This window comes from Mirounga angustirostris, unplaced genomic scaffold (assembly GCF_029215605.1).
Source record: "Mirounga angustirostris isolate CCGP_5_RB_7025 unplaced genomic scaffold, mMirAng1.0.hap1 SCAF_13, whole genome shotgun sequence".
NCBI lineage: Eukaryota > Metazoa > Chordata > Mammalia > Carnivora > Phocidae > Mirounga > Mirounga angustirostris.
Genome location: NW_026991721.1, coordinates 23,557,205 through 23,581,501, shown reverse-complemented (window position 1 = coordinate 23,581,501; position 24,297 = coordinate 23,557,205). Strand labels below are relative to the sequence as shown.

The window sequence follows — 24,297 nt, the reverse complement described above, 5'->3', positions numbered from 1 at the left end:
GTCTTGATGGGTGTTTTGGTTTCCACCAAGGGGGGGAATGAAGAGAGGGGCTTCGCCCAGGATTTCTGCATCGCTTCACTGGCCTCACCGTCTTGCCTGGCTCTCCTGGGAAGGCGCAATGTGCCTGCCCAGGATTCAGCCTCAGCCTGGGGCTTTATCTCCCCTACAGCCTGAGGGCTTCCAGGCCTTTGTTTCTGGAAGTTGTTGCTCCGCTGGAAGGCAGCCAGATGATGGAACCAGAGGTGCACACCTTGAGGAAAGCTTTTTCTGCATTTAGAGGCGCCAAGGGGGCTCCTTCCTGGCAGACCTGCTCCTCCCAGGAGGAGGCGTGTGGGGCCCTCGTGCATGTGGGGGGTTTTCTCAGACAGACCCACTGATAAAGTATTTACATCAGGGTCTTGGTACCCAGCCCTGGTTTGTTTGTTTTTAAAGTCTTAACAACACATCAGCCGTTAGGATGCCGGCTTGTTAGCTTTTGGTTTCTTGCTTGCGGTTTTTGTTTTTATGAAGAGTGGAGAATCCAGGCCTGATCTTCTGAGAAGGAGCCTGCTGTGTGGGAGAAAACGAGTCCCTTGTGTGTCTAATAGTGATGAGGCTCCCGCTTGTCGGACGTTTGCTGTGTGCCCCTGCCTGCAGTGTTCTCGAGGCTTCGCCGCATTCTCGCTGCCATCTTCCCATGATCGTCCAGGTGGGTTGAATTGTGTCCATAAAAAAAAGGTATGTTCCAGTCCAGTTTTGAACGCGACCTTATTTGGAAATGGGGTCTTTGCAAATGCAGTTAGTTAAGAAGAGGTCATACTGGATTAGGGTGGGTCCTGATTGCAAGGACTGGTGTCCTTATGAGGAAGGGACACACAGACACACGCTGAGGACGATGGCCACGTAAAGACAGAGGTAGAAATTGGAGTGATGTAGATACAAACCAAGGAACACCGAGGATTGCCAGCAACCACCAGACGCTAGGGGAGAGGTGAGGAAGCATTCTTCCCTGCAGCATTCAGAGAGAGCACAGTCTTGCCGACACCTTGATTTTGAACTTCTAGCCTCCAGAACTGTGAGAGAGTAGATTTCTGCTGTTTTAAGCCATCTGGTTTAGGACAATGGAGCCCTAGAAAACAGTACAGTAGGGATTACCTAGAAGGGTATTAACCCCATTTTGCAGATGAACAAACCAAGGCTCAGAAGCGTTAAGCATCTTGCCCCAGGTCACTCCGCTTCTGTGTGGAGACGGACAGATGGGGTGATGGCATGATGGTGCTGCCAAGTCCACACCTTCAAGGGGGTGACTCTCTGATGCTCGCTATTTAGGACACCTGGGGTTCTTCAACTGGAGACAAAGACAGGGAGTCTCGAGCAGGGGAGTGTGGGGGGATCCATCAGGGTGTCTTAAGGGAAGGAAGATAGAGGACCAGAGGAAGCACAGGGGCTTAAACTTGTCTATTAATGGTTTGTTTTTAAATTGGCGATACATATAATGGTACAAAAATTGAAGAACACATAGTGAGAACATAGTTCCCTCTCTCGCCCCTGCTGTCTTGTTACCCAGTTTACTAGTTATCAGTTAGTTATACCAGTTCTCCAGCCCGGAGGAAACCAGTCCTCAGATCCTTGTGTGTTCTTTGAGAGCTAGCTGTTTAATATAGAATATATAACATCTAATACACAGAACATTTGTAGGGTCTTTATATCATGGGGTATGTGTATAATACTGTGTGTATATAACATCAATTTAATGTCTTTATAATCTACGTGCTTTTCTACCACTTGCATATATATATATTTTTTGATTTGAATTTTGTTGTTTTGAAAAAGAAACACAACCAGATGGTATGATATTCATAAGGTACCAAAGAACACACAGTGAGAAGTCTCCCTCTTACCTAATCCCCAGCCCCCCCTCATCTCCTCCCTGAAGGCACCTGTTTTCTGGTTATTCTTGTTGTCTATTTACTGAATATATCTCAGAGATCTCTCTGTCAGAACAGAAAGAGCCGCCTCATTTATTTTTATGGTTTATGGTATTCACGGCATTCTGTTATGTGGCTGTACCATAAATTATTTAATCTATCTGCTGTTGCTAGCTAGGATGACTTACATCTTTGCTGTGACAAACAGTGTTCTATTAAATAGCCTTATACGTAGGTTTTTTAAAATATCTAGAGAAGTGGAATTGTTGAGTTGAAGAGTTAAGTGCATTTGATGTTTTGATGGTTATGCCGAACCGTCCTCCAGAGAGTCTGTTCCAATCTCCCTGTCTCCAGCCATAAATGAGGGTGCTGATCTCCCCACTGCTTTCCAACCCACTGTGTTAGCAACATTTTATCGCAGTTGGTGCCTTATTTTATTTCTCTTATAACGAGTAAGCATCTTTTCTTTCTTTCTTTTTCTGGGGGGTGGGGGGTGAGAGTGCGAGAGAGTGGGGGGGAAGCAGAGGGAGAGAGAGAATCTTAAGTACGCTCCACGCCCAGCACAGAACCTCATGTGGGGCTCCATCCCACAATCCTGAGGCCATGACCTGAGCTGAAATCAAGAGTTCGATGCTTAACTGACTGAGCCACCTGGGTGCCCCTGACTGAGCATCTTTTCTTGTTGATGTACTTTAATTTCTTATGATTTGTGGGAGCTAGTTTTAAGGAAGTTAACCCCTCCGTGATTCAAGTGGCAGATAGAGGGGCGCCTGGGTGGCTCAGTTGTTAAGCGTCTGCCTTCGGCTCAGGTCATGATCCCAGGGTCCTGGAATCGAGTCCCAATTCGGGCTCCCTGCTCAGCAGGAGGCCTGCTTCTCCCTCTCCTGCTCCCCCTGCTTGTGTTCCTGCTTTCACTGTCTCTCTCTCTGTCAAATAAATAAATAAAATCTTTAAAAAAAAACACCAAAAAACAAGTGGCAGATAGATTTTCTCACTTTAGTTAGATTGATTCATCCTTTCTAGATGAAGAAATTCTTCTAAGTTTTCATGTCACATGCAGGCCTTCCTTGCCCAGATTTACATATTAAAAAAAACTCGTTTTCTTTTTTGGATTCATTTTTCATATGTCAATCTTTCACCCATCTGGAATTTATTTTGGTGTCATGTGTGAGTCAGGGATTCAACTTTATTTTTTGCCAGGTGGCTATCTGTGTGTTCCATTCATTTATTAAATAATCCCTTCCTGTCCCCAGACTTGACCTGCATTAGCTTTCTTTTGCTGTGTAACAATAGTACCACAAACTTGGTGTTTTAAAACAGCACACGTTTATTATTTCATGTTTTCTGTGGGACAGGAGACTGGGCATGGCATAGCCAGGCTCTGCAAGGTTCTGGTCGAGGGGTCAGCTGGAGCTGCGGTCTCATCTGAGGCTCAACTGGGGAAGGATCCATTTCCAAACTTGCGTGGTTGTTAGCATTCATTTCCTCACAGGCAGCTGGATGGAGGCCTCATTTTTTTGCTGGATGTCGGCTGGGGGTTGGTCTCTGTTCCTTGGCATGTCACAGCATGGCCTTTTGTTTCATCAAGTCAGCAAGAGAAAGAGGGGTCCTGCAATGTTCTGTAACATAATTGCATACATCCTGTTGCTTTGCCTTATTCTGTTGATCAGAAGCAAGTCATGGGTCCTGTCCGCATTCCAGGGGAGAGGATCACACAAGGGCTTGACACCCGGAGAAGGAGGAGGCTCTGCAGGGGCCTTCTTAAGGGTGTGTCTGCCAGCCTACCTTACTATACTTTAAATTTCTTTTTTTTTTTTTTTTTTAAGATTTTGTTTATTTCTTTGAGACAGAGAGAATGAGAGACAGAGAGCATGAGAGGGAGGAGGGTTAGAGGGAGAAGCAGACTCCCTGCCGAGCAGGGAGCCCGATGCGGGACTCGATCCCGGGACTCCAGGATCATGACCTGAGCCGAAGGCAGTCACTTAACCAACTGAGCCACTCAGGCGCCCTATACTTTAAATTTCTATGTATATTTGAACCCATTTCTGAAGCCCCACCAGCTTTGGAGGCGTGGTAGAGGAAGAGAAGGCTACATAAAGATGGGGAGGAGGTGCTTGTCTTTCCCGACTCCCTGCCATGAGCCTAACCAACCCTGGCCAGTTGCAGACTCTGTTTCTCTGAGACCTTTGGCAGCTGGCTTCATTCCCTGGCTGAACTTGACACAAAGGCTGCCTGCTACCTTCATGCCCACACTCTGTGTCTCCAGACTGAGTTAACCTAGCAACTGCTTGGGTGTAAAGGAAGTTTGCAGCTTTACTTCCATGCATTTGAGCTGGAATTCTGTTTTATTAGAGATTATGTTCATATTGGTGAATATTACCTTTTAGCTGCACCACTGCCTCGAGATGAAATCCAGTTTGATGTTGCAACTTGAAAGTGTTATCCCAGTAGAATGCAGTAATCGGACAAACTGTGTGTGGGGGTTAGAGATGCTGATGGATTGGTACCAGTCCTCTTCCCTGGAGAGCACAAGCATGCAGAACAGGCCTCTGGAAGAAGGATGGGAATTCTGGCAGCTGTGTTCTCTTCACACTTCCTTGTATCAGTTTTATTACCTATGGTTTGTTCCCCCCCCCCCCCCAAATACCCAGTTAGTTTCCCAAAGGTTGTTATGGACTGATTGGTCTGCTGGCAGTAGAGGGTTTAAACTGTAATTAAAAGATGATGGGGGCACCTGGGTGGCTCATTCGGTTAAGCGTCTGACTCTTGATTTAGACTCAGGTCAGGATCTCAGGGTCGTGAGATGGAGCCCTGCGTTGGGTTCCACGCTGGGCATGGAGCCCGCTTAGGATTCTCTCTCTCTGCCCCTCCCCCCCCATGCACTCTTTCTCTAAAAAATAAAATAAAATAAAAGATGATGGGTTGCAGCTACCACAAATAGTGTATGAACTGGTGTGCCTGTGGTGTGAGCTCGGGCACTGAGTTGCACAGGGTGGACAGGTATAGGAGGATGCAGTCATTCTTGATGGAGGGAGGGGAATGGAACCTGTCCATGGGCCAGGACAGAGAGTTGGCTTGGAAGAAGAAGGGGTAGTAAGGGATTTTTTTAAAAAGTGGAAGGGTGTGAGACCAAAAAAGAATTTTAGTGTTGTTCCGATGTGCTGATGCTGGTAAAAACTTCTCAGAACAAGTGAGTAAGGAATTGAGTGGCCAGGCTCAGGAGAATGGCTGTTTAGAATATGCCTTTGGCAGGGTTGGAGAATCAGTTGATGCAGAGAGGGCCCCATTTCGCTATCGGGTAGGAGGAGTTGGGAGAGCTTTCATTTCCCTAGGAGTTTAGGGTGCTGGCTGGGGAACTGAACTGGTCCCACAGTTGGGGACCATCAGGGTTGAATGAGCTGATGTTGGCAATAAACCTGTCAGGTAATTCTTTGAAGTTGCTGCCAGTGAATTGGATCATGGTAGAAGTTGAACTTGGAAGTGTATACATGTAGATCCTTATGGGCCTTCACAGTCAAGAAAAGGATTGTTAGAGGGATTAATTCTGTGGATCCCACTCTTCCAGAAATGTGGAGGGTCAGTGTCCTAGTAGGAAAAGGAAGATTGGTGGAGGTGACCCAGGACTTATAGGTGGTGGGGCTGGAAAGTTTGTCCCTTGCAGCAGGTGATGCGAGCTGGCCAGGGGAGCCTCTGCAGGGGGCTTGTGTATGGGAGAGAGGGATGGGGGGCCTTGGGAGAATGGATGATGGATGTTTACTGGAAACACTGGCAGATGCCACCAGGAGGGAAGATGTTGGTATGTCTTATGCACACTCTTTAACCCTCTCTTGGGCCAGTGGATGAATTTGGTTTCATTCATTATCAAACTTACCATGTTCCAGGCATTGTGGTAGGCACTTGGGTATCCTGAGTTGAAAAACACACAGTCTGTTCTCTCTAGGAACTCAGTGTAGTGGGTGTGGGAAAGACACTTTGAAGTATCTGAGATGATGTTGGAATAAATGGGACTTCTTTTCCTGGAAGAATCTGTTTGAGTTGAATTCTGTTTTGTGGCAGGGTGGAGAGTGACTTTGGTGGTCTCTGTGTTTGTGTGTGCATGTTTAGCTGTATCGCTTTGGCTTTTTATTTTTCTTGGACTCTTGGAAATATGTGTGCTTAGAATATATTTGTAAATGTGTTTTGTTTGGGTGCTCTCAGTCTATTGAAACTCAAGCCAAATTCAGTAACTTGATTTATTAGCATGAAAACTGCATTGCTCAGGCATGTGCTTAGCCCACTGAGTGACTTTCAGAGCTTTCTGGAGGTAGGTGATTCAGGGTGGCTTGATGGCTCCATGTATCAGGGACCCAGGCTTCTTTCTTACACCTTCTCTGCTAACTACTCCATGGCCTAGAGTGACTGCTTGAGTACCAGCCATGACATCTGAATTCTAGTCTGGAGGAAGGAGACAGACCCTTAGTGGAATGAGCTCCCTCTTAAGGATCCTTCCTGTAAGTCACATACAGGACTTCTGCCTACATCCGTTGGCCAAAATGTAGTCTCACAGCCACATTCTGCTGCAAAAGAGACTAAGCAATGGGCTGAGGTCAAATCGGGAGCCCTCCTAGTAACTACAGGAAGAAAAAACACATAATAGGGGGTATATGCAGGGGTTAATTATGAAGGGAAATAGAGCAAATACTAGAGTCTTACTTCTGAACTCTTGTTTTAGGACAAGAAAGGGTGCCGCGGTACCTGGCTTTGCTAGGTTAGTACATTACAGGAAACATGCCCGATCCTCCCGGGCAGCTTTGAAAGAAGAATGAGAGTTATCCTGGAGAGTCCAGGTAGGGAGAGACCCGATAAGGTGCCTTAAGGTTGGGGGGCGGGTAGGGAAAATGGACAGTGGCGTCGAGCCAGAACCCCACGTCCACTCTGTGCTGTGGATGCCAGTTTTCAGGGCTGCAAGGCTTCATGGAACATGCCCCAGGGCAAGCTCTTTTTATTGATTCATGACAGCTTATGATGCTCTGGGGTGATGCAGGGTAAGCTGGCCAGTTGAAAATAACCAGGAGCTCATTCACATTTTTGGGAGGAAGGGAAATGGCATTGAAGCATCTCTCCCCATTCCGGCAAAGGCAGAAATGCAAACTGTCGCCCTCTGTGAGCTGGATCCTGCCTTTCTCAGGCCTCACGCTCCCTCGAGGTTCGCATACATACGGCAGTGCAGAGCTGCTCCGTCCAGTCCCCTGCCCAGGGTGGTAGGGTGGTCCGGGGCTGGGCAGCCTCCTCCGTTCCGTTCGTGACTTTCACGTGACACATGTCTGGTACTGATGTGTGTTCAGTGTTTTCCTGCACACATCAGCTCTCCTTGAGGTCCTAAGCTCCTGGGTTCAGTGGGGGCTATTTCACACACATCCTCGGGTCCCCAGCACAGCTGTGCTTGGCGTCTGTGGCTGGACCCCGCGCCCTAGACTTGAGGGCCCCTCCAGGTGTCAGTCCTGGAAGGGTTTCCATGTTTTCTTAGCCTCATGGTCTCACCTAAGCGGGAGGCACTGCTTTACCCAGAGCAAATTATTGAGCAGGAAAAGATAGTTAAAGGTAAATTTATCACCAGCTGAGCCCTCCAGAGTCAACTCATCGAAACATTTACATTTTAAACACCCACAGTCAGAGTGGTTTTCCTAGCAGTCCTAATGCCTTGGGTGTTAGGGAGAGCGAGAAGGAGTTCTTTAGCTTCAATGCCGTTTTTGCTTTGAGGGGTACAGCTACTGAAGCACATTTTCTGTATCCATTCATCCGGTGATGGGTACTCAGGTTGCATCTGCATCTTGGCTATTGTGAACAGTGCTGCAGTGAACATGGGGGTGCAGATACCTTTTCAAGTTCGATGAGTGTTGGGATCGTGAGTCTCAGAGCTTCTGGTCCATTTGTTTTACGTTGTTGCTGTTCTTTTGCTCTTCTGAAGGCATTGGGTAAGCAAGGTTATATTGAGTCAAGTTAGCTCAAGTTTTTCCCTAGGTACCCTGCACAAGAGAGAATTTATAAGATATACCGGACCTTGTAGCTCTGTGCAGAGACATACGGTGTGGATGTCATACCTGGGACAAGGTTCCTGAGCCAGTGGCTGTCTCCTGCAGAGGGATCTCCTGGTCTCTTGATTCCAGCCTGCCTTGCAACTGTTTTGCCATATGTGTCCTTGTCTTGTCTCTTCTTATTAGCCAACTGTTTATCAATGTGGAGCTTTATCAAGACTGTTAGAGAAAGGTCCTATATCCTGTGGGGCCACGTGATTCGGTGGAGGCCAGCGGCGTGGGAGATGAAAGAGTTCACTGGAGGCAGAACAAAGGAGATAGAAGTTTATGGAAGACACTGCAAGGGAGTGGCCGGCAGGACAGCAGAGGAGAGACCCTCTGCCAGGAGGCAGTGGTGGGGGGCTGTGGTTAAAGGGGAAGGTGAGGAGACATGGGAACGTATGGGATTTTCCTTTTTTGGTACCTGTGTCCCAGTGTAAGTAGCCCCTTGGTCACCTAGGACTTAATGGTGGCTATTTTGAGGTGGGTGGCCTGATGGCCCTGTCTGGATTCAGTCAGGGGGTCACTGTGGACCCTTCTACCTTACTCAGATGTCCATTGCTCAAGTTGGTTGCCTAAAAGCGGCCTCTACTTATCCCTTCTCTAGGAGTGGCCAAGCTGGCTTTAAATATTGTTGCCTTTAAAATAACAAGGTGATAGAGATTTTTTTTCTTTTCTTTTTTTTATTTGAGAGAGAGAGAGAGAGTGAGAGAGAGCATGAGAGGAGAGACGGTCAGAGGGAGAAGCAGGCTCCCCGCCAAGCAGGGAGCCAGATGTGGGACTCGATCCAGGGACTCTGGGATCATGACCCGAGCCAAAGGCAGTCGCTCAACCAACTGAGCCACCCAGGCGCCCGAGATTTTTTTTTTTTAATGGAGCCTCTTAATTGAGCCTTAATTTCCATGGAAGTATTTTTATAAGATTTATAACTGTATTTAGTTGCTCTGTAATGGTACCACCAATTTGCATAATGCTGATCATCCAGGCAGTCCAAAGTAATTTATAGCTAGGTCTTCATTCATTACCAGGTGGCAGATAGTATCCCCATTCTGTTGCTGGGGAAATTGAGGCTTCTTAGAGAGAAATATATGACCCATAGAAAGTCAAACCACAGAGGGAATTACCACCAGGGTTCCCTGGCATTTGTCTTTCCTTCTCACCAGTGACTTTATCAGGATGGGCACAATCTCGTTAGGGAACTAACCTACTGGCGGTGATTAGTTGGTTTGAGTTACTCCTTTTAGAAATGAGATTACTGTTTCTCTTTGCATACATAAAATGGAAATTTCAATTCACTTTGCTCACCCACCGTGAAGGTTAATGAAGGAATGTGAGCTTTGTTAAGCAGTTTGGGAGAACGACAGTATGAGAAATGTTACGTTGTTAATGGTAAACTTGGGCTCTTGTAGGGCGCCTCGTGGAGGCGGTTTCTGGTTTTCCCAATTACAACACAGGTGCTGATAAATCCCAGTCTCCTTCCTTTCTGTCTAACCCAGCCGAGGACTTCTTTCAGAATATTCCCCTACAAACCAGATGTTTTGAAATAGCTTGTTGCCAAGCTGCAATTATTAGATAATAATTTGTAATGTTAAAACATTAATGGAAGACATTTATAACTGAGAGAGGAGTCCACTGGAAGGATGTAGTTATTGTTACCACGCTAATGTGTTTGAACAAAGACATTCGATGTGCTAATTGCTTGGCATTTAGGCAAGTGGACACGTTTTATTGGCCCTTTTGAACCAGTCCTGGGAACCTTCAGGACCCCCAGCCACTGGGGACCTCAGTTTGGAAGTTGCTGATGGAGACCCCTGGGCCACTGCTGACCCCAGGAGAGTTAAGGCATTATCATTTAGGTTTTGGTTTTCATATTGGTTGGGAAATTTCATGTAAAAAAAAATCTAGGAAATCTTTCTCTCGGGGGCCCATGGTCTACCTAGAGCTGTGACTGGTTCTTTCAGTTCTCTTTTCCCCATGCTCCGGGTCAGTAGGCCACACCTTGGGGAAATACAGACCTCAGTGGGAAGGTCGACAGGGAGGGACAGCCAGGACTCTGTAGGCAGAGTGACTTGAGCCTGGACCCCAGCTGTGTGACTTTGACTATGTCACTTAACCTCTCTGATCTCAAGTTTCTTCGTCTGCAAAATGGAGGCAGTATCCACCTCAGTGGATTATTGTGAGGACTACATGGGATAGCATTTATAAGAAAGGGGTATCACAGACTAGCACCCGGTAGGCTCTCCATATTGTTAGGAACAAAGTAACTCGTGGACACGGAAGATTCTGTTGGCAGGTACACATCCTGTTGAAAGATTTGCTCTCATATCCTCATACTTTGTAAGAGTACATCTCTCTAATGGTCATGCAGATAGTCCTAATACTGCGATGTTCCCCCCTCCCTTTGGGGAGGGAAGTCAGTTCCATGGGGCCCTTTCTTAGCCTGCAATTTGCCCAAACCGCCATCATCACAAGCCGCCCTCTGGCAATATGGCCTCGGAAATCCAAGGGTGTTTGGCGCCTCCCCCCGAGTTGGCATTGCCCTAGCTTCAGCTGTGAGCAGGAGCCGGCGGTAGCCCTGCCCTGCCCAGGCTGGGAACATGGTGTGTGTGTGGGTATTCGAGGCACGCTTGGGGCGCCTGTCAGAAAAGCTGCATTTTCTACTCTTCATTCTTCCATCGAAAGCTGAAGAAAGGTCCTTTCTTACTTGGCCTCATGGCCTGCGAGTTGGAGCTCTTTGGTCCTTCCTTCCTCAGTTTTATTTCCTCAACTTTTCTGGGTTGGTGTAATTAGTCCCATGTTTGGGGCCTCTTTTGTAAACTCTTTGAAGACAAGGGCTGTATCTACCCTACTTGGGACATATTGGGTGAAATAAAATGTATTATTAAAGTGAATTGTACTTGTTCCTTTTAACTTTCTGGCTACTAGAAACATAAGTTACATATGTGGCGTCACTGTGTTTCTAGTAGACAATGCTGGTTACAGCCCCCTCTCTCTGTCCAGTTAGTACCCTGTGTGGACCCACCTGGGTCGTATGGCTGGGTGGAGGGTTGGGGGCAGAGGTGGGCATGAGGTGCTCTGACTGGCTAGCTTAGACCACTGTAGTGAGGTCTAGTGAGTTGAATGGTCACCCCTCAAAAGATTTGTCTACCCCAAACCTGTGTGTGAGACTTTTGTCCTCCAGAATTGTGAGGGAATAAACCTCTGTTGTTGTAAGCCAGCCAGTTTGTGGCCACCTAGGTTTACAGCTCTTCTAGGAAGCTCCTACACTAGGAGATGGCTGCCCATTATCTCTGATGGAGGCTGGGGAGGAATCCCCGAAAGGAACCGGAAGAAGCTAATGCAAAAACTGGGCTGGGCTATTAAACTGTCACTGTCACAGTCCCCTGTCCCACCCTGTAGAATTATTCTGGAAATTAGAAGTGATGATATATACAAAGTGCCTAGCTTAGTTTCCACAGTGAAGGAAGTTTTCTTTATTATGGTGAAAGGTGCTCTGCCATTCTCCTTAACCTTGGCAACGAGATAGAGGGTGGTTGTGCCAGTAATTCTAGTAGTTTGGAGGTATTTCATGTCTAGGTGGCTCGTGAGGCTATCCTCCAGGTTTTTGGGTTATCTCCCCTATTTAGTTGCATGGGGAAGAGGAGAAACAGTTTGCTGATTATGAGGGTTTTTTTCCCTGCTTGATTAGAAATCTCCTTTCTTTTTGGTGCTCATTAAGTACTTGAATTGTATCGCTCCATTTTTGGGAAAATAGCGTTACTCTAGTTTACCTAGAGATTTTGGGCTCCCCTTAAGATGTTAGAAAAGGCTCTCACACTACTAATTGCAAAATAAACATTTCCAGCCCCATGTGCAACAGACATATTTGGCCAGTATTTATGTTGGTGGGGAAGAGAAAGAGTATTTGTTGACTGTCTACAGTACGTCAGGCAGTTTTGTGCAATCAGTTCGGTTAATTTCTCATGCAGGGCCTGCAGGGTATTATTGCTTGGTTGATAGACTCTCTGGGGTGAAATGACCTGTCCGGGGGCACATCCTCAGTGGGAAAACTGAGAGTCCTATTCCAGCCAGTCTTGCCTTTTCTCTGAGGAAGTGGTGACATAGCAGCAAAATGTGTAAAACAGGTCATCTGGGCTAGTCTCATTAGGTGGGAATTGGGTGGGGTGGGTTGTGGGTGGGGAGAAACTCTGTGCCCTCCCCTGGAGCCCTCCTACCCAAGCTGACTGGGAGGCATCTCTGCAGAGCTCATTTCGAGAATCATTTTTCCTTACTTGATGCCTCCCTCACTCACCTTCTCTCTGATTCTGTGGATCGTCCGTTGCATTTGTCCCTTCAGTTAACAGACTATAGCATTTCGAGGTTTTCATCTGAGATGAGTCAGAACATGAAGTAGGCTCCACGGGAGAGAGTGTTTCTGCAGATTCCATAAGTTGGCCTGCCGAGGTGGTAGAACTTTCAGGCGAATGGGATGGTGATGCTGAAAGTCCTCACTGGGGCCCTTTCATGCTTGGGCTCCACCCAGGCTCTGTGTCTTGGAAGGTAACCTGCTACTTATTTATGGTGGTATGCTCACATAAGGATGGATGTTAGAGAATGTATTAGTCAGAGTATGATAGGCCTTTGCTGCAGTAATAAATTTCCCCAATAGTTCATTGGTTTAACACGTACAAGTCTACTCTTCACTTACACAAAGACTCTGCGGGGGGGGGGGGGGGGTGGCAGGAATGGGAGGGGCTCTACTCCTCATGATGACTTTGTCCAGGGCCGATCAAGGCTCTCCCGCCTGGAACATTGGCGTAGCAAGGGAAGAGTTTGCAGGAGTTGTCATGTGCTGCTTCTTCTGTTCCTTACCCTGAAAGTGATAGGAATCACCTTCCCCACATTCCATTGGCCCAAACTAGTCAGCCTGGGAAGTGAGGGCAATGGGGCGGTGCAGATGGGGATGGTGGTATAGATGCCAAAGATGGAGGTGAGTACCACTCTTTGTCACAGATGGTGGAGAGCACACCTGTTGATGATGGGTTCATTAAATCCAAGCCTGTGCTCAGGCCCATGTACTTGAGAAAAAAATTTAAGAGCTGGGCTCCTCAGAGTCAGGGGCTGTATTTCTGTAAATCTCTTACCGGGCTCTCTTCCTCACACTTTCTCAGCACTCAGCGGATGTTGGTTGTGTTGAATTCATGAGACACTTAAAATCTGGGTCTGATTGACAGTGCCACTTCTTTTAGACATTGGGTTCGGGTCCACTCTGATCCAGGATGGCCTCTTCTTAACCTGATTACATCTGCAAAGACCCTCTTTACAGGTTTAGGTCACATTCACTGGTACTGTCAGAACTTAAACTTATCTTTGGGGGGTGGGGAGACACAATTCTGCCCTCTATGGTAGTATAGGTAAAGGCTTAACACAGTATGCACACACAGTAGGCCTTCAATAAATAATAGTTTCCATTATTCTTCTCAGGAGAGTGTTTGGGAAAACCCATGCGGAATTTTCTGACTGAATTTTGCTGTATTTTCAGACCTTTGAGGTTTATAGTATCAATAAAACCAGAGCATTTTCTGTTGTTGTTGTTGTTGTTGTTTTTGTAATGCACAGCTTTTATTTGCAATATGATGTTCTTCTAGGGTATGTATATGAGATGCCATGCATCTCAATTACGGAATGGGTTTGGCATTCAGATTTTGAGTGACTTTCTTTCGCCCAGTACTGTCGGTTTCCTTCTGGCACTTTTGTCTTGCTTAACGATGCAAAATGGAAAATGCACACAAATGGTTCCCCAAAATGAGGACTGTCGTTATTGCTTCTTTTACCTCTGGGGCCCCAAACTGCAGAAGCTTATTTACTGCAAGGCAATGAGGGCTCTAAATCTCCTGCCTCCATATATTACATTCTGTATTACACTCAAACATGGCGAAATTAATTGTGGCCAAGGCAGGGGAGACAGGAAAAACCTATAATGGTTTATCATATTTTGCAGGCTTTGTGAGGGCCATAAATTTAAGCATATAGGAATTGTATTTATTCCTTAGATTTCACAAATTTGTCATGTACCCTTTCTCTGAGGATGACAAGTTCTTTAAGACAACAGAGTCTCGGATTTTGAAGTAGAGAGGGGGCAGTGATGGAGATGTTCCCGGTGTCCCAGATGACCACAGAGTCGTCCCTCTCAAGCTCCTTGGGTTACATGGCTGTTAATAGCTAAATTATTAATGCAGGTTTGCTGGTGGAGGGAAGCGGTTTTGAGTATTGCCTCTCCTCTAACATCAGCTCTTTTATAGCCACCATTGTAGGAGTCAGATTTCATATGGAACAGTTTATAAATTGAATAGTGTGTGTGTGTGTGTGTGGTGGAAAGAGCTGCCGTCGCCTCCATATATCTTGTGAGTGCTCTTGTGAGTCTGAAACCTTGCGATGCAGGAATTTACATCTTGGAATTCGATCAACTTGGACCTGGCTCAAACAAGGAAATTGACCTATTCCTGAATTCTACTGATGGTTCAGCAGCTTCTGTCGCCATGGAAATGCCCTGTTTGGATAGCAAAGTTGCATATTCCAAGGGTTGAAATTGTCTGAAATGTTAGGTTCTTTTTTTTTTTTTTAAAGATTTTATTTATTTATTCATTCATGAGAGACAGAGAGAGAGAGAGAGGCAGAGGCAGAGGGAGAAGCAGGCTCCCCGCAGAGCAGGGAGCCTGATGCGGGACTCGATCCCAGGACTCCGCGATCATGACCTGAGCCGAAGGCAGATGCTTAACCGACTGAGCCACCCAGGCGTCCCTGAAATGTTAGGTTCTTTAAGATGATAGTGAAGCACTTTGGCCCACAGATTCCCCTGATGGCTGTGTCAGTAGGAATGCAGCTTTGATTTGATAATCTTTATTTTCTTTTCAAAGCAAAAGTCGATAGATTGATTTTAAAGAAAAATCATAGAATGATGTAGCTATCCCTTGGTATTACCCCTGTAGCCCGCTGGCATCAAACTTTGTTGACAGTGTCCGAAAGAAACACATTTATATGTCTGCACAAACATTTGTACACGAATGGTTCATAACTGTGTTTTTCATAATAGCTCCAAAGTGGTAACTACCCTGATGTCATCAGTAGATGGATGAGTAAATAAATGCGTTCTATACATGCAGTGAAATATTATGCAGCCATCAAAAGGGATGAAGTACTGATGCGTGTTACAACACGACTGAACCTTTAGAACATTATCCTAAGTGAAATAAGTCAAACACAAAAGACCACATGTTGTATGATTCTGTTTATATGAAAATGTCCAGAATTGGTAAATCCATGGAGATGGAAAATAGATGGGTGGTAACCCAGGGCTGGGGTGAGGGTTTGAGAAGAGCTGGGGAGTAAATGCTAATGGGCATGTGGTTTCCTTTTGGGGTGATGAAATATTCTTAAACTGATGTGGTGATGATTATGTAACTCTGAGTATACTAAACACCTCGAGTTGCATACTTGAAGTGGGTAAATTTTATGGTATGTGAATTATATGTCAATCAGGCTGTTAAAAATCACATTTGCAGGGCGCCTGGGTGGCTCAGTCGGTTAAGTGTCTGCCTTCGGCTCAGGTCATGGTCCCGGGGTCCTGGGATCGAGTCCCACATCGGGCTCCTTGCTCTGCGGGGAGCCTGCTTCTCCCTCTCCTCTCCACTTGTGGTCTCTCTCACTGTCTCTGTCTCTCTTTCTCAAATAAATAAATAAAATCTAAAAAGAAAATTAAAAAAAATCACATTTGTAGCACAAGCTAGATCATTTATATGAAGCTGAATCAAAACCTACTCTTTTGTGTCTGATACATTCTGGTTGATTCCAATCTATTCCATTCTGTTTCTTTAAAAAGTTGCTAGATGTGACCCACCACATTGATTTTTCCATAACCCTCATTTTTATAGATTCCTTTCCATTTTACTGATGAAAAACACTGAGTCCCAGAGCTTAAGAAGTGGGTGCAAGGTTACCCAGTGTATTAATGACTAAGTTGAGACCATAAGCTGTCTTCTCTGACACGCACACCAGCTGCGCTAGCCTAGAGGTCTTTTTAAAAGATTGAGCAGAACTTGGGGTTAAGAAAAGGTACTGGCAATGAATAGCCTCCTTGTCGACACCTTCACATGGAGTCTGGAGTGGTTAGGAAAGCTCATGCCCTAGAGGATGGCTGGTTGCATAGTTTTGCATCGAGCACGGTATTCAGTACCTGGAACACCACATGGCCACAGTGTAGGCAGGCAGCCCCACTTGTTTATTTTTCAAGAAAAGATGCTATTTTCTGAGTATATCGCAGGGTAAAAACTTCAGAAATTTCTTGCTGCCTGTCATTTAGACTACCTGGCTTCCCTAGCCCTTCCACTGAAAGTAAAATTCAAGGTAGGGATGGATAGAAATTTGAGAAAATACCTATAGGAAATTAAGGAGAGAAGGGAAGCTGGTGTTTCCCTATAGCTTGTGACCCCGTTTGTTGGTGTCAGTGAATTGTCAATGAACATGGCCTTGGCCAGAGATGCAGACAAGAGAATTTTCCTGGAGTAGAGGATGGGGAGGGAGGTGGGGGTGGAGGTACCCAGAGGGGCCTGGTCATTGTGTAGACTTGTACTGCGTTCTCTACAGGGTTCATTTCAGGGGCCCTAGGAGCCGATTTAGACCTGCTCTCCCCTCCTATGTCTATGGGAGGCCATTTCTTGGCCACGGCTGTTTTTTCACTACGTTTTGCTCAACATTTGGACAGAACTCTGTACCTCCTTGGTTAATTATTTGCATAAATATTTGCTTCATCCCAGCAGGGCCATTTCCTGTGTTAAAAAGACTCACGTGGATCTAAAGGTTTTTCTTTGCTTCTTCCCATTATGAATGCGGTGCTGATCCAAGGGGCCCACCTCAGGAACAGAAAACCTCCTGTGCACTCCTTCCGGGCTGGCGGGAGGAGGTGGGTGGAGGAGCGGCCTGGACTTCCAGGGGGCTGGTCTTCAGCAGGGCTCCTAGGGTTGCCCCCTTGGTGCCTAGAAGGGAAATCCGCCATTGGCTGGGTTTCAGGACAACAGCCAGAGGCCCCTGTGCGTGGTGGCAGTGTGGGGTGGAGCTCTGTTTCTGGACCAAGAACCGATGTCCTTCTTTGCCTGGGTTGAGAAAGCCAGGGGCTAGGAGCACAACAAAGATAATGAGAGCAGCAGGTATAAATAATACGTAACAAAACAGTAATGGTTAACCTCTTTTGGGGTCAGTCTCTTGTAAACTGTGCCACCTTCTTTTTTTTTAAAAAAAAGATTCATTTATTTTAGAGAGAGAGAGGGAGAGTGTGTGTGCACATGCAAGATTTGGGGAAGCGGCAGAGGGAGAGGGAGAAGCAGACTCCCCGCTGAGCATGGAGCCCAACGCAGGGCTCCATCCCACGGCCCTGAGATCATGCCCTAGCTGAAACCAAGAGTCGGGCGCTCAACCAACTGAGCCACCCAGGGGCCCCAAACTGTGCCAGCTTCTCAGCAAGAGAGGCTGAGATGCTCCCAGCTCTGGCAGACCTGCCTCCAGGCCCGGCCCCACCATCTGCTCCCGTGTAACCTTGGGAATGCAATGCCTCCCCTTCCGAACCTCAGTTTTCTCCTCTAGCACACGCGGACCGTGATATGCTCGCCTTGGGGGATGACGGGTGATGCGTGCCCAGCACATCCTGTACAGAATGGCCCGTATTCCGTGCTCAGAAATGATGGCTGTTTTTCTGGTTGGGGGGCACCTTTCCTCGTTCCCACTGGACAGATCAGCTGCTGAGGCCCAAGCAGGTTGTGCAGCTTCCACCAGGTAGTTCAGGCCTGTCTGACTCGACCTCTTCATTTACCGCTGTGTTTTCTGTGCTGGTCATCTGATGGCTACGGGTTGAGCTTATCGAAGACACCTGGCTGCCTTGTCTTGCCGGAGGGAATTGACTCTCCCAGGTGACCTCAAGGATGTTTGCAGGGGGAGGGCTGTCCCAAAGCATGTCCCTCCCTTCCCTCTTCCTCTGTTCCAGGCACTGCTGAGGCGGAGGAGGTGTTTTCCACTGCCCTTTTGAACTGAAGCACTCAGCTGATTTCTGGTCGCACACATTCCTTTGTCTTCCAGTTTCAGTATGCGTGTGCCTTCTGTTCGTCTCATCTGTTGGAGATTATAATCTGTCGTGGCAGATAAAGGCCCTTTCCCTCCCTCTCCTTTGATGATGGCAAACATTCCTCGGGGCTAATAAGTATTGGATGCACCCAAGAAAGAGAATAAACACATTTAATCCTAGATTGATTCTCTGAGGCCTTCCCGCTCTGTCTCCTCTGGGCCGGAGCATATTCACCCTTTGTCAGGCTTGTGTGCTGAGATCACTTAGAGCCTGGTGGACAAGATGATTAAAAACAAAACAACCAAAACAATTCTGGAATGAACCTCTGGAGAGGATTACCCTGAATTCCCTGGGAGACTGTCCTCGTGGGTCCAGGGAGGTGGAAGGTGGGGGTCCGGGAGCGTGGGGCTTATTTGTGAAGGCTGCAGCTCTCTGATTGGGGCCTGGGTCTGACGGCTCAAGGAATCCCAGGGACTCAGTGTAGTAGCGGTAATAGCAATTTAAAGCAGGCTCATTACCGGGCCGGTTATTGCTTTTGTTCAGAATGGCCCATCTAAGTCAGGCCCTATTAAATACAGCAATTTAACTGACACTTAGCCTCTTTAGGGAGATAAATTATCCTTTGGCCTGGTCACCTCCACTTTGAAATTTGATCATCGGTACGAGCCCGGGGAGAGTAGTTCAGGCAGATGCGTGGGCTCACGGAAGCCCACATTTCAGTCACTTGTTGGGCATGCATTTAATGAGGACCTACTCTGTACCCGACACTGTGGAAAGCCCTGGATATTTGGTGAAAAGGGAGATGGCGTGCGCCCTGCTTTTCAGGTGTTCCCAGCTTTTGTTCAGTCGTGAAGCAGTGAGTGGGCACCTAATGTGTGCAGAGCCCCATGCTTGCCAGTGTACAGGGGGCAGAATAATGGTGGAACGTGTGTACCACTGGGGCTCTTACCCTTTTGTGCCGAGGGCCACTGTGCAGTCATTTACCTGGGTACAGCCTGGAACCGACCGAGCATTCCAAGAGAGGTGCAGAGAGTGCTGTGCGCACGGAGGAGGGAGCGTGTGATTCTGTTGGCTGGACTGAGGAAGGCTTTATGGCAGAGGTGACATCTACTGATCCTTGAAGAAGTTCCCCCTGGTGAGAGGAGCTTAAAGCAGGGCTACTCCTCCGGGGCCCAGACTGAGGCTGCTCCGTTGCTCATCTGTCTTGACACTTGCACGGTCGCTGCTAGGTGTTCTCGGCTTCTCTTTGCATGCCTGCTGTGTTCTCATCCTACCCCACTCCTGCCTTCAGGCTTTGTGTGCACACCATCCCAGCCCCCTCTCCCTCCTCCTCTTCCAACTTAGCTCCCGTGTGTCACTGGCCAGCATGGGCCCTACTCCTAAAGACCCTAAGGGAAGAATTACGGGCCACCTCTTCATCTTTTCTGGGCATGCCATGCATGCCCCTGGCCCCTGGCAATCCCATCTTGGATGGAGGCCCCTTTCGGGTGCAGGCAGCAGTGGTCAGGGTCCAGCACAAGCGACAGTATCGTGACCCACTCATCAGGGGCCCTGGGCACAGCAACATCTAGGAAAGGTGAGTCATGTGTCCTGTGGGTCCAACCTTGTGGCTCAAGAGGTCTCTGCATGTACCTGCGGAGACGTGTGCGAGGATGTTCCCCGTGGCTCTGTTTGCATTCGTGAAACCTTGCAAACAGTCTTACTGACCATTTAAGGAGACTGAGTAAATAATAGATGGCGCCATCATAAAGTGGAGTGCTATCTAGCATAAAATGAATAGCCTAGATCTTTACACACTGATGTGGGCAAATCTCTAAAGAACTTTAGAGTGGGAAAGAGGAAAGATCTGTGATGTAGGCCACTTGAGTTTATTTTAAAACCTCAAAAACTGCATGTTTATTTGTTTGTCCATGTAGTATATATGTATACAGTGTGTGTATGTGCATCATTATATATATATGCACCCATATGTATGTTATATTTGGGTGTATATATAAATATATAGTATATATATAAAATGCACACGTGATTGAATTATGCATGTGTGGTAAAAGTAGAAAACAGAAAGAAGATACACATGGGGCGCCTGGGGGGCTCAGTCGTTCCTGCCCTCGGCGGGAAGCCTGCTTCTCCCTCTCCCACTCCCCCTGCTTGTGTCCCTTCTCTCGTATTCTCTGTCAAATAAATAAAATAAAATCTTAAAAAAAAAAAAAAAGATACACACCAGGATTGTCGTTACCTCTGGGATGATAGTTGGGAGGGGCCTCTCAACCATCCATCTCAGTGGTGTTTTATTCCTTAAGAAAGATGAAATATGGCAAAATATTAATGTTTGTGAATGTGGGGATCTAGGTATATGAGTCTACTATGTTAAAATCTCTACTTCTTTATATGTTTGAAATATTTCATACTGTTAAAAAGCACGTTTAGAGAATGGGCGATTATGTGGGGTGTCTAGAGTGTAGCTTGTGAGGGGGGTAAAAAGGTAGGTGAAACCTCAGTCATGGAGGCCGAGAGTCTTGTAGCCCGTGGGGTTCTGGATGTAGGACCTGGGGGGAGACATGGTGTGCGGACAGCGATGTGATCAGTCTTCAGTGTGAAGAGTCTCTGCGGGGAAAGAGCTCAGGGGCCCAGCGCTTGGGTAGGAAGCTGCCGTAACGGTCCAGGCAGAGTGGGGAAGAGTCAGATACAGGAGGGAAGGAAGGATGACTCAGACAGCCTTGAGGTGAGCAGCAGGACCTGGTAAAGCCAGGATGTGGATAATCACATTCTCGTGGAGCCCTTGCCTCTTGGAGGAAGTCTTGGCTGCTGACACGGTAGAACTGGTTTACCCAGACCCCAGGGCTGCGCGATCTAGCAGTTCAGTGGGACCTTCTCTGTCAGGAACATGCCCGGAAAAGCAGGTTGTGGTTGGAAAGAGAGCTTGGAGAAAGCAATGACTCTGAGGAGAAGGTGGTTGTCTTCCAGAGTCTGACCGTTCAGGTATTAAATCCATAATGTTTCGAGGTTTGAGTGTCATGTCGACGCGTGCTCACAATGGAAAGTACCTATCGTATTTCCAAGTTGCACGCTTGAGGCCATTTACCACAGAAAGGTTCTGTGGAGGGCGTCTTTAAAAAGCTCCATTTATGCATTACTGTGCATTGTCTTTATCAAAGAAATATCTTTTAATCGAATTACTAGGCGGAAATGGTCTCTTGAGAGTCAAAGTGCAGCCTGCTTTGTATGACAGATGGCCTCCATCCCCATTACAATTGTGAAAAATACCTCGGGGGACCTCCCAAAAAATTAAAATTGTGAGAAATAACTTCTATTGCTATTTTTCCTGTTACTTGTTGTTGAAAATTCAGTTAACTGCCCTCCTCCCTGCTTTTTTTAAAAGGCTCTGGCTCTTTGTCTTAGCACCCACCCTGGGCCATATTGGATTTTCCCAATCCAGGTGTCAGGCCCCTCCCAGACTGGGGAGGGTCCCCCAGAATCTTACCTAGCTGCAGGGCAGTAAGTCTCACCTCACAGAAGGGGCCTCAGGAGTTCACAACTGTTGCTCCAGATAAATGGCTTTCCGCTGATTTTTATCTTGGCCTGGTTAAGTGGGTCAAGGGCCCCTATGGTGTACCTACCCCATTGCTTCCCACTTCTTAGTAGAAAAGAATGGGAGAGCGACCACCTAAGTAATAAGGTGATATTTATACAACAGAAGCTCACAGTCCTCCTACATATTTATTAATATAAGGACAGCCATTTCCTATACAAGTTGTCAGCTTTACTCATTAGCCTTCTGGTGCAGTGTAACCTTGCACATGTTATTAGGTTACCGTACAATTTTGGTTAGGTAAAGCCATACACATTTCCAATTTTGGCAAAGAATGTGCAATTTCCTGGAGTCAGGATTGAGGTCGTGACCTTGAGGGCTCAGGAATTCCAAGCTTAATTAATCCACCAAATGATGATTACTGAGAGGAAATGTCCTATCGATATTAGATGCGCAAGATGCTGGTCTGGCTGTGACAAGTCACTTTTAGGAAGGCCTGATCTTAACGTATCTGGTCAGTCGAGGCAGTGTCTCCTCTTGGAGTGAGCATGTATCTCTGGAAGCCAGCCACGCTCCCTTCCAGAACCCTTTTCCGTGGAAATGTAGACTGTACGCAGATCTTAGGGAACTCACGTGTTGCTTTCCCCCCATACTACCTGCGTTTTCTCAGCCTTGCTTTCTGGCTACAGTGGAATCCCTTCCATCAGGAAACCTGTGAGCTTTCCAAGCAGGGTCGTGTCAGAGAGATTTCGTCTTACAGTAAAAAGAGTCCTGCCTCGTCTGCTTCTTGGAAGGAATGGGCTGTTTTCGGTGCCTTTGCCTCTTGTCTGAGAAGTCACACTCAGGGAAGGAGACTTCGTTTCAGTTCAGCTTCGATCACATAGCCTTCCTTTGGCTGGAGAGGGAAGGACCCCTGATTAGGGTCCAGTTACATGGTAGCCATCGAGAGAGAGCTCATTCCGGTAAAGCAGAAGGAGAAATGCCAACCGAGTAACTTAAAAACCCACCACCAGGGCGCCTGGGTGGCTCAGTCGTTAAGCGTCTGCCTTCGGCTCAGGTCATGATCCCAGGGTCCTGGGATCGAGTCCCGCATCGGGCTCCCTGCTCTGCGGGGAGCCTGCTTCTCCCTCTCCCACTCCCCCTGCTTGTGTTCCCTCTCTCGCTGTGTCTCTCTCTGTCAAATAAATAAATAAAATCTTAAAAAAAAAAAAAAAACCCACCACCAGCGGCTACGATAGCTGTGCTTTGAAAACGGCCAGCTCACTCCCCATCCCGCTGCAAGTACGGGCTCGGGGCCCTTGTGCGCAGTCCCATTTCATATAGTCCTCTAGCTCCAGCACTTTGGCCCCCTTTCACCCTGAAGCACATAGGCTGCCTGGTTATTGGGTTTACAGTTAACTCCAGTGAGGGGAAAAGAATTTAGGAGCTCTTCTAGAGGGGTTAAATTTTGGGCTCTGCTACTTAGGAGCTGGATGATCTTGACTTTTCCTGGCCTTGGTTTCTCATGGATGCAGTCGAGGGGATGGGACACCTCCCAGAGCTGTTCCAAGAATTAGATGGAACAGCTCCCGTGAAGGCACCGAGCTGTGTGCCCATCTGAGGCACTGAATGAGCGGGGGGGTGTTTTCTCTTTCCCCCAGAGCCCTGACGAGCATCTGCGGGGGTTCCTGCGTTGCAGAGCAGGACTTTGAGTGTCACACAGACCTGGTTCCACTACTCTCTGATTATGTGTGACCTTGGGCAAGGAATTTAACTTTCTGAGCCTCGGTTTCCCTCCTCCATAAAGTTGGCACTAGCTCCTTCCTGCCTCGTGCGGCTGTAGGGACAGATCAGTGAAAATGCAGGCTTCTTGCACGCGGTTCAGTGCCTGGCACGTAGGCAGTGCTCTGTTACATGGGGTGAAATCTGATGGGCTAGAGCCCATGGGTCCAGCCCTCACTTCGGGCCGCATCTGCCCTGCTGCACCTGATGTGCGTTCTTCTCCCCGCAAGAGGAACGAAGCTGCTGCTCTTACATCACCAGCATGTTCAGTTTTCAGCTCTCCTGGTCCCCTATTTGGGTCTCCATTCGGGTCAGTCCGTTTTCAACTCCACACAGAGGGCTTTCTATCCGTGGGGAGAACGTTAACAATCCCAATTCCGGAGTTTTGGAAAAGTCTCACCTCCCCAGTGGGCATTACTTATTTATGCTTTAATCTTTGCAGATTACTCTGAGTTGCTCTCAAGCTCTCCCGAAAGCCCCCGGTAAGTGGAAAACAGTGCACGCACCCGGGGTAATTAATGCGCTTTGTAGGAGCGAGGGAACATGTAATTTGCAAGAATGTGTGTCAGGACCCACCCTGCTAAATTTATACCCTGTAATTTGCAATGTTAGCTGGCACCACATTGGCAGATTGGTGAGTCTAGCCTACCTGCTTTGCAATTATAGCTGCTGGCCAGTGTTGCAGGATTGAGTAACTGGAGATCTCAATCATTTAAGTAAATGAGAACCGGCTCCCGGGACCCATCTGAGATCACCCTCTGGTAGAGGAGGCTGGTTAATGATGTTTCCTTTGTACCAACTTGAGATCCTCTGATGAGGGCAAGGAAGGAAAGAGGCCAAGACACAAGTCTTCAGGCTTCCCTGGGTGTGGGCAGACCGCAGGCCGTGGGAAGGCCTCTCCACGGCAGCACCCCCCGCCCCCCCCCGACGAGCCTTTAGAAAAGAGAAACACAA

General features: G+C 47.4%; 1 protein-coding gene across 5 annotated transcripts in view; it reads left to right on the top strand.

Annotated features, from left to right (window-relative positions):
- LDLRAD3 (low density lipoprotein receptor class A domain containing 3) overlaps nucleotides 1-24,297 on the top strand; it is a 224,008-nt gene that overhangs the window by 20,884 nt on the left and 178,827 nt on the right. Inside the window, exon 2 of one of the 5 annotated variants that reach the window (XM_064576632.1) lies at nucleotides 511-688. The exons of the other annotated variants lie outside the window; for them this stretch is intronic. The gene's annotated coding sequence lies outside the window, so the exon portion shown is untranslated. The remainder of the gene's footprint in view (nucleotides 1-510; nucleotides 689-24,297) is intronic. 5 annotated transcript variants of the gene reach the window in all.